At 61.5% G+C, this 8,026-nt stretch overlaps 1 long non-coding RNA gene across 1 annotated transcript; it reads left to right on the top strand.

Annotated features, from left to right (window-relative positions):
- The first annotated feature begins 4,785 nt into the window (after positions 1–4,785).
- Positions 4,786–7,742, top strand: LOC125612348. Its single transcript, XR_007342691.1, has 3 exons — positions 4,786–4,899; positions 5,424–5,644; positions 7,122–7,742. It is a non-coding gene; the product is annotated as an uncharacterized LOC125612348 (long non-coding RNA).
- Positions 7,743–8,026: the final 284 nt, after the last annotated feature.

Raw genomic sequence — 8,026 nt, 5'->3', positions numbered from 1 at the left:
AGCCACTGGACGCATGGCCTGACCCTGCCTCTGAAATGTTCTCATCTGCCCTGCCCCCATCCTTTTTAAAGAATCGGAACTTGGGGCTGATACTTAAAAAATAGGTTTTGCAGAGAATCCAGATCCCTGGCTTCTCCCTAGGGACACACACTCCGGGTCGCCCCAGCCCTCTCCCACTCCCTCCTTCCTGCCCTGAGCTGGGTTGGGGTTTTGACCCCAGGGGTTGAAAATGGATGATAGGAGGGAAGGGGCCAAGGACAGTGGCACTTCCCAGTCCTGGCTGAACACTGTCATCACCTGGTGCTACAGCTTGGGTACCAAATGTCCCCCGAAAGGCCCCGTGTTGGACCTTGGTCACCAGCCTGTGCTGTTATAGGACCCCCTAGGAGGCGGGGCCTAGTGGGAGGAAGTGATGTAATGGGGGCGTGGCCTGAGGGGGATAATGAGACCACACCCTTTCCTGTCTCTCCAGCCTCCAAGAGGTGAAAGGTCCTCCTTCGCCATGTGCTCCCACCATGATGGACTCTGCCACCATTGGCCCAAAGCCACAGGACCAAGTGACCATGGACTAAACTCTGAAACTGTGATCCAAGAAACCTTTCCTCTTTAAAAGCTAATCATCTTGGGCATTTTGTCACAGTAACACAAGGCTGACTAATGCTTCCTAGGGAACTTTTAAAACTGTGATGCCCAGGGCAAGCTGTTGGGGGCAGCCTGGGCAGCTGTCATTTTAAATGCTCCCCCAGGGGCTCTACTGTGCACCCAGGGGTGGGGCCTACTGGTCCAGGGGCAGATGAAGGCATGGGCTCAGTGGTGGCAGGAGAGGCACGGAGAGACAGCTGGGACCCAGGGCTGCGGGAGGAGGAGGATTCGAGTGTGCTGTGTGGATTCTGCTGGGACAACTGGGTTGCAATGAGGGGACATGGGAGGAGTCAGGGGAAGGCACTGAGGAGCCTGTGGCCTCCAGAGCAGGGCCCGGTGTGGCTGGGGTCTGAAGTGGGGCTAGCCGCGCCCTCTCTGTGGTTCTACGGTGACCGTGACCCGAGCCCACTGCAACCCTGGGCGCACACACAGAGACCCACGCACCTGTGACCTCTCCAGACACCGTTTATTGTCTTGGTGTCCCCTCAGCTTTCTTTCTGGTACCCAGTGGGTGTCTTCAGGACCGTCTCCGGTGAGGTCAGCCCAGGGAGGGGCCCTTGGTCCCGAGGAGGGGAGGGCAGAGGCCCAGAGCTTTCTGCCTCAGCCGTCCCTGGCTGGGCTGGCCTCTGTCACCATTAAGTGATGATCATGGCATGGTCCTGCCGTAGGTCCATGGTCCATGGTCCTGTGTCACCTGGGAACACAGGACGGCCCCTCGTCTCTGCCTCGGAGAAGCGCGTGGAGACGCGGTGGGGCATGAGGAGTCCTGGTTCCTGGGCGGTTTCTGGGCTGACATCACCCAGACACAGCGCTTGGAAAGGAGCCAGAGCTCCCGCGAATGGCGCTCTTCCAGGATGGGGTTCCCTTGACACGGCCTCTCCAGGGTCCTTTCTAGATCCCGCTCTCTCTGGGCGGGTGGTGCTCGTGGCTGCTCCTCGAGGTCCTTCCCCTGTGATGTCACTGTAAGCTGAGTGCCAGGGGGCGCTGAGAGTCCCCGAGGTGTCCCTGTGCACCATGGCCCTGCTGGGTGCTCCTGTGAGCAGTGCCTGCCTCAGACAGCGTGAGTGACAGGTCTGGTAGGGACTGAGATTGCAGACGACCAGGTGCTCTGCCGGGGACAGTCCCGCGTGGTCACCGCCTTTCCCTCTGAGCTCACCACGGCTGGTGCTGGTTGCAGATGGCGCTCACCCTTTAGGGTGGTTTCCTTATGGAAGGTTCTAACCTCAGATGGCCTTAGCATTGCTGCCACTGTCACTAGACTAGTGGTGAACGGGGAGGCGGTCCCCAGGCCTTGGTGCTCACTGTGGAAGGATTGGCTCTTCAGCGGGCGGGGAGGGCATCTGCTGCCCACCTGGGTGTGGAGCCTCTGCTCAATGGCACCGGGTCGGGGTGCCCCTGGCTGAGGCTCACTGTACTGGATCTGATTCCCACGGGTGCTCTTGACCCCGCCGTCCCTGCACCCGTGGACCCGGCCACAGCTCTTCTTACCAACAATAGTCCTCAGGGTAGCTGTCGTCCCTGATGCCCAACTCTCAGTAAAGATGGAGCTCAGCCGCCCTGCCCTGCGTCACAGGACCTGCCTGCTGATGGCTGCTGCTACCTAGGGGGACGACTGGTCAGGTGTCACCTCCCTGGGTGAAGTCTGGGAGTGCTGGGCCCCGTGGGTGGAGATCTGAGGGGACCTGGGGCTGGGGACCGGCCTCACATGGGCACGTTCACCCGGGCAGGCTGCTCCGCCGGGGCCACCTGGCTGTTGCTTTCCGACTTGTCCCCCGTCTTGTCCTCCTGCAGGTGGGTGCTGCTGCTGGGGGTGTTCTGCCCGCTGCCGCTCCCGGGCAGGTTCTGGCTGCTGCTGGTCTGGCTGGAGGGCTGGCTGCCCTGGGGGTCCAGCAGCCCGCTGCTCACCTGGTAGGTCAGGAAGCTGCTGCCCGGGCTCAGGAAGCCGATGCTGCCCAGGCTGCTGAGGCTGGTGCCCCGCAGGCTGCCCTCACTTTTCCCCTCCAGCCTGCCTGGTGCCGTGGCCGTGGCCGCTCAGCCGGCTGTTCACTGGGCTGGGCGCGTGTGTGGTGCCCGCCTGGGAGTGGGGCCTTTTGCTCAACAGGGCCACCCGGTTGCCAGCTGCCAATCTCACGTCGCTGTCCTCGGTGTCCCCGGTGTACCCGCTGCTCAGCAGGCTGGCGTTACTGCACTCGTGCTGCTGGGGCCGGGGCATGCTCTGCACCAGGGCCTTGCTGCTCGGGGGCTTCCCCAGGGTGCTGCCGGTCACGCTCAGGGGCTCCGGGGCCTCTTCTGCATGGCTGGCCGGCAGGGCGCGGAGCTCTAGGCTGTGCGACTGGACACTGGGCTCTGGTTCACAAGCATTCCAGGCAGGGGACCCCCCTCCTTCTTTCTTGGGGGAAGCGGGGGGCAAGGGGATGGGTTTGTCCAGGAGGAGGGGACCTTGGGAGGCCTCTGAGTTGTCTGTGGCCGGTCATGGGGAGAGCCTCAGTTTATAGCGCTGACCTTTTAAAAGGGAGGGTTCTGATTGGCTGGCTTGGTTCCCACGGGGATGGGCCCTGTGATGCGGGACAATGCTGCCCGACACCAGCTGGTGACCTCAGCGGCCTGGCCTGGAGGGAGGGGGCTGGGCAGAAGGGGGCTCCTGGGCAGAGTGGGTGAGAACCAACCTCCCCAGGGACAGTGAGGGGCCCTTGGCCTTGTTTGGCAGCCTCTGCCTCCCGGCCAAGGTGACTCTGAGGATGGAGAGGACTCCAGTTCAGCTTAGCCTCAGTCCCTCACCAGACCCCCGCCTCCCCCACGCCATGCGCCCTCCCATCTGGCACACTGGTGAACTGGGTGTTGGTCTTGATGGCCAGTTCCCCACACCAGGACGCAAATGTGGTGACAGCAGAGATTTTGATTCTGCATCCTCTGCTCGGCCCCCATCTAGCACACTGCTGGGCACGTAGTAGATGCTCATTAAACACGGGTTGAGTGAACGCACAGACGAACTGTTCCCAGCCATCTGGGGGAACCTAGAAGCCATGCTGGGATTCCCTAGGACAGTGGCTCTCGCCTTTGCCTGCCCTTCAGAGCTACCCACGGCCGCCTGGGCCCCAGCCCCAGCCCCAGCCTCAGAGGATCTGAGTTAATTGCTCTGGGATGAGGCTTTAGAAGCATAATTTTAAAAAGCTCTCCAGGTCATTCTGATGTGCAGCCAAGGTTAGGAGTTTGGGCCAGAGGAGAGGCTCCGTCCCTGTGGCCATGGGAGCCCGTGGTGGGCAGCCCTGAGGGAGCAGCAATCCCTGCCCAGCCCACCAGTCATCAGGAGATAACAGAGGATTAAGGAGCAGCTGACGGAATAAAGGAACCGTGGACTGACTGCAGCTACTCACTGACCCGTAGGGAGCTCACGGGTTGAATCTGTGTGCCAAACAGATGACGGAGAGCCACGTGACGTTTCCTTTCCTGGAGGGAAGGAGTCGCAGCCTCGTCCGTTCTCACGGTTCTCACGGGTGTTCCTGTTTCCCCAGGGATCAAGGAGCGAGCAGATCCTCTGCTACTCCCGCCCCTGTGTGTGGGTGACCTGAGCTTGTCCCGAGCCACAGGTCTCGGGCACCCTGGCCTGAGTGGGACGCAGGGTCGGGAGACGGAAGCACTCCTTGGAGAGTGTCGCTCAGCCCCATGACACAAGAACCCCGTGTTCCTCACTGGGGACAGGCAAGGAGGTGAGACACGGTGGCTTGGGAGAGATGCTCGGAGTAAGGGATGTGGCAAGGGCCACAGCTGTGGGAACAGGGACCAGGATGAGCCCTCCAGGGAACAGGCACTAGAGAGGCAGGGGTTGGGCACGTGGCAGAGGGTTGGGGCTTTGGACTTGCTTTGTCACCGCACAAGTACGGAGTAGGGCAGAAGCCCTGGTGCTGGGGATTGACGGGGACAAACTGGGACATGTTCCGTCCCCTTCCCCAGTCTACCTGCCCCAGGAACACTGTCATGGGCCTGAAAGGAATACCCGGGGCTTGTCCAGAATTAATGGCCGAGATACGCAGTGGCCAGAGGGTCGCTGTACAGCTGGGGACAGAGGGGCCTCCTGGAGAGCGGCTGGGAGGGGCACCCCCTTCCATCCTCGGGCTGTTCTGGGGGTCTCGGGCAGCGTCCCCTGTGGGTCCTGTTCCATGACATCCCCTGGAGCCACGGTCCCCAGGTCTCAAACAGAGCAGCACCTCTGAGCCCACCCAGCCAGAGCCACAGTACCACGGGAGAAGTGGGTGGCAGGTGAACCCGGGCATCTCATGTGGGGACCACGCCCAGGCTGACCTGCCAGTCTCCAGTCGTAGTGTACTCCCGGGGTGGACCAGGGGCACTCACCGCTGAGCCACGCCCCCAGCCCTCTTGATTTAGAGACAGGGTCTCCCTCAGTGCCTCAGGGCCTCACTAAGCTGCTGAGGCCGGCTTTGAACTCACGATCCTCCTGCCTCAGCCTCCTGAGCTGCTGGGGTGACAGGTGTGGGCCTCTGCGCCTGGCCCTGTGTCCAGTCCCGCTGGCTGCCCGCCCCAGGAGAGCCGCTTCGGCTCAAATGCACGCTGCTTCTCTTGCCCCGAGGTCCCTCTGTCACACAGGTCAACTTCTTTGAGCAGGTGACTGGCGCCCACAGGGCCAGCAGCCAGAAAGACACGGCCCGAGTCCTAGCCAAGGGTCGACGGGAGACCTGGTTACGGGAAGTGACCGTGGAGGTGTGGCAGGTCGTGCTGGGCAGTCATGCGTCTTCTCATTGATGTCTCCAACCCCTGGCCTGCAGGTGGAGCTAACAGAATGTGGGCAGCAGGGGCGTCACCTCTCCACAGGGACAGGCCATTGACATCTCCTGTGCATGATCCTTCCTTCCTTCCCTCTCTGTTGGGAGCTGGCATGAGGCCCGCCGCGCCCTGAGTGAAGGGACCCTGGATCCCTGTATGGCCGTGGGGAGTGGAAGCCCTGCCCCCCACCCGTGGGCTTCCCGGCTCAGCCACTGAAGTTGGGGTGAGTCATCCGTGGCCACAACGGAGTGGATGCTCTGTGAGCCCCGACGCTGCCCGTGCGCGGTCTGCCTGCAGCCTCTGAGGGCCCCTGCCGTGGGCTCCGGGCCGGGGTCTCCTCACCCTGTACCCTAAGTGTCTCGGCATCAGATCCCCGGATGGGGAAGAGTCTACCCTTCCTCCTATCATGAGGATGGAGAAGAACATCCGCAGAAACCCCACCGTCCCAGAAACTGGCCCTCAGCTGCAGGCCCCAGCCGGGTGTCCACCCCAGCTTAGCCGAAGCCCTTGCTGGGGTGGCCCGCAGGTCCCTGAATGTGACGCACCTAGTCACTCCATGAGTCATTCATTCAGCAAGTTTTTCCTGGACGGTTCCTTCTCTCTTCCGCCGGTCGCTGAGTCCCTGCTCCGTGTTGGCCTCGAGGTAGCCCCGGCCCTCGGAGGCCTGGTTCATGGAGGCGAGGGACACAGAGAGGAGGACAGACTCCTGTGTGTCAGGGCAATGTCAGGAGGACAGCGGACCCGGGGAGGGTAGCCCTGGGGCACACGTGTGTGTGTGTGTGTGTCCTCAGTCAGAAGGAGCACATGCAGACCGAGGAGGAGGTCACAGGGGGCCACAGAGAGGACAGGTCCCGGGGGCTCCGCAGGGGCTGTGGCCTTCACCCCAAGTGATGGAGGGATCGCTGAGAGTCTTCAGCAGAGGAGTCGGATCCGCTGCTGAGTGGACCGTGGGGGCCAGGGTGGAGCACAGAGCCAGTTGGCTGGCGCCGTCATCTCGGGGCGTGATGGGGGTGGCTTGGGCCTGGAGGGTGGTCTCACTCGGGCCAGCTGGGGTCTGAGTCTTGTGCCAGCCGTTGCAGTGACATCGTGTGGTCCCCTTAGCTCTCTGAACCTTAGCCCTCCGTCTGGGAAGTGAGTAATAACATGGAGACTGTCCCTCTCCCGGGGACGCTGTGGGGCCTGGGCTGAGTCAGGGCGGGTCTGCTCCCACAGGATCCGTCCCCCGCTGACCCGAGAGGGAGCTGTGCAGAGTGCGCAGACACATGCACAGGACAACCACAGACACGCCTGTCCCCAGTAGGGCCCTGGGACAGCCCTCCCCGAGGTTCCCCACCCGCCCACCGTCTCCCCTCAGCTCCCCTCCCTGGTCTCCTCTGGGGTCCGTCCCCAGGGCCCAGCCTGGCCCAGTGCTTTGCTGGCTCCCTGCAGCGAGTCCCTGAGCACCGGCTGTGTCCTCACTTGCAGGGTGACAGGTGTCCTCCTGAGGACAGCCACCCTCATGCCCCAGACCCGCACATGGCCGGCGCTGAGACCCGGTTGTCTGACCCCGGCCCCGGGGCCCTCCCAGCACCGGGCTGGTAACCCAGCTGCTCCCGCCGTGGTCCTTGCTCCCCGGTGACTCGACTGGGCTTCAAGACACAGAGTATCGGGGGCAGCGAAGTGCTCGGTGGACCCAGAGCCATGGCTGCCCCTCTCCTCAGGTCCACAGGGCACCGACGCAAGACCCAGGGACCAGGGTCGCTGGGAACAGGGTCGATGCCGTCTCCAGGGAGGACCCACTCAGCCAGAGCCTGGAGAGTGCTCTGTGTGAAGGTGACCCCTCGTCTCCAGGCGCCTGATGGAATCCTTGCTCCTGTTTTCCCCTTAAAGGCATTAAAAATAAATAAACAAATAAACATCCATGTGCCCAAGAAATAAGACATCACTTGTGCCCTGCTGGGGTTTGACTCTAGAATGTTCCCCAGAGACCCAGATATTGAAAGACGTGGTCCCCAGTCCCTGGGGCTGTCTGGAGGTGGCAGAACCTAGGTGAGGTAGGACCTAGTGGAACAAGGTCCCTGGAGAATGGCTTTAAAGGGGACATTGGGACCCCAGTCACTTCCTCTCTTTCCTCCTCCTGCTTTCTAGATGCCATGAGGTAGACAGGCCTCCTCCACCATGTCTGCCCGCCATGAGGCACTGTGCTGCCACAGGCCCAAAGCCACGGGCCAAGGGACCATGACCTGAAACCACTGAAACTGTGAACCAAATAAACCTTTCCTCTTTTTAAGTTGTTTACCTCAGGTATTTTGTCACAGTGACAGAAATCTAACACACATCCCCAAACCACTTAGTTCCCACATGGCATCTCCCCTTGGCAATCCGGAATGTGAAACCCAGTACCGCCATATCCCTCTTCACACCTGAACTGTGAAGGAGCACTGTGAGCCGGCGTGGGGTTGTTGGTGTGCGATTAATCTCGATATAAATGGTGTTCTTCACATATCCTCTTACAAATTGCTTATATGATTCATCTGGGCTCACACGTAGCTCAAGTTCATTGTCGTTACTAGAGTCTGTGGATGAATCCCATCATTTACTTGCTCTGTTGGTGCACATTTGGGTC

This window comes from Marmota marmota, unplaced genomic scaffold (assembly GCF_001458135.2).
Source record: "Marmota marmota marmota unplaced genomic scaffold, marMar, whole genome shotgun sequence".
NCBI lineage: Eukaryota > Metazoa > Chordata > Mammalia > Rodentia > Sciuridae > Marmota > Marmota marmota.
This window is presented reverse-complemented; position numbering and strand designations above follow the sequence as displayed.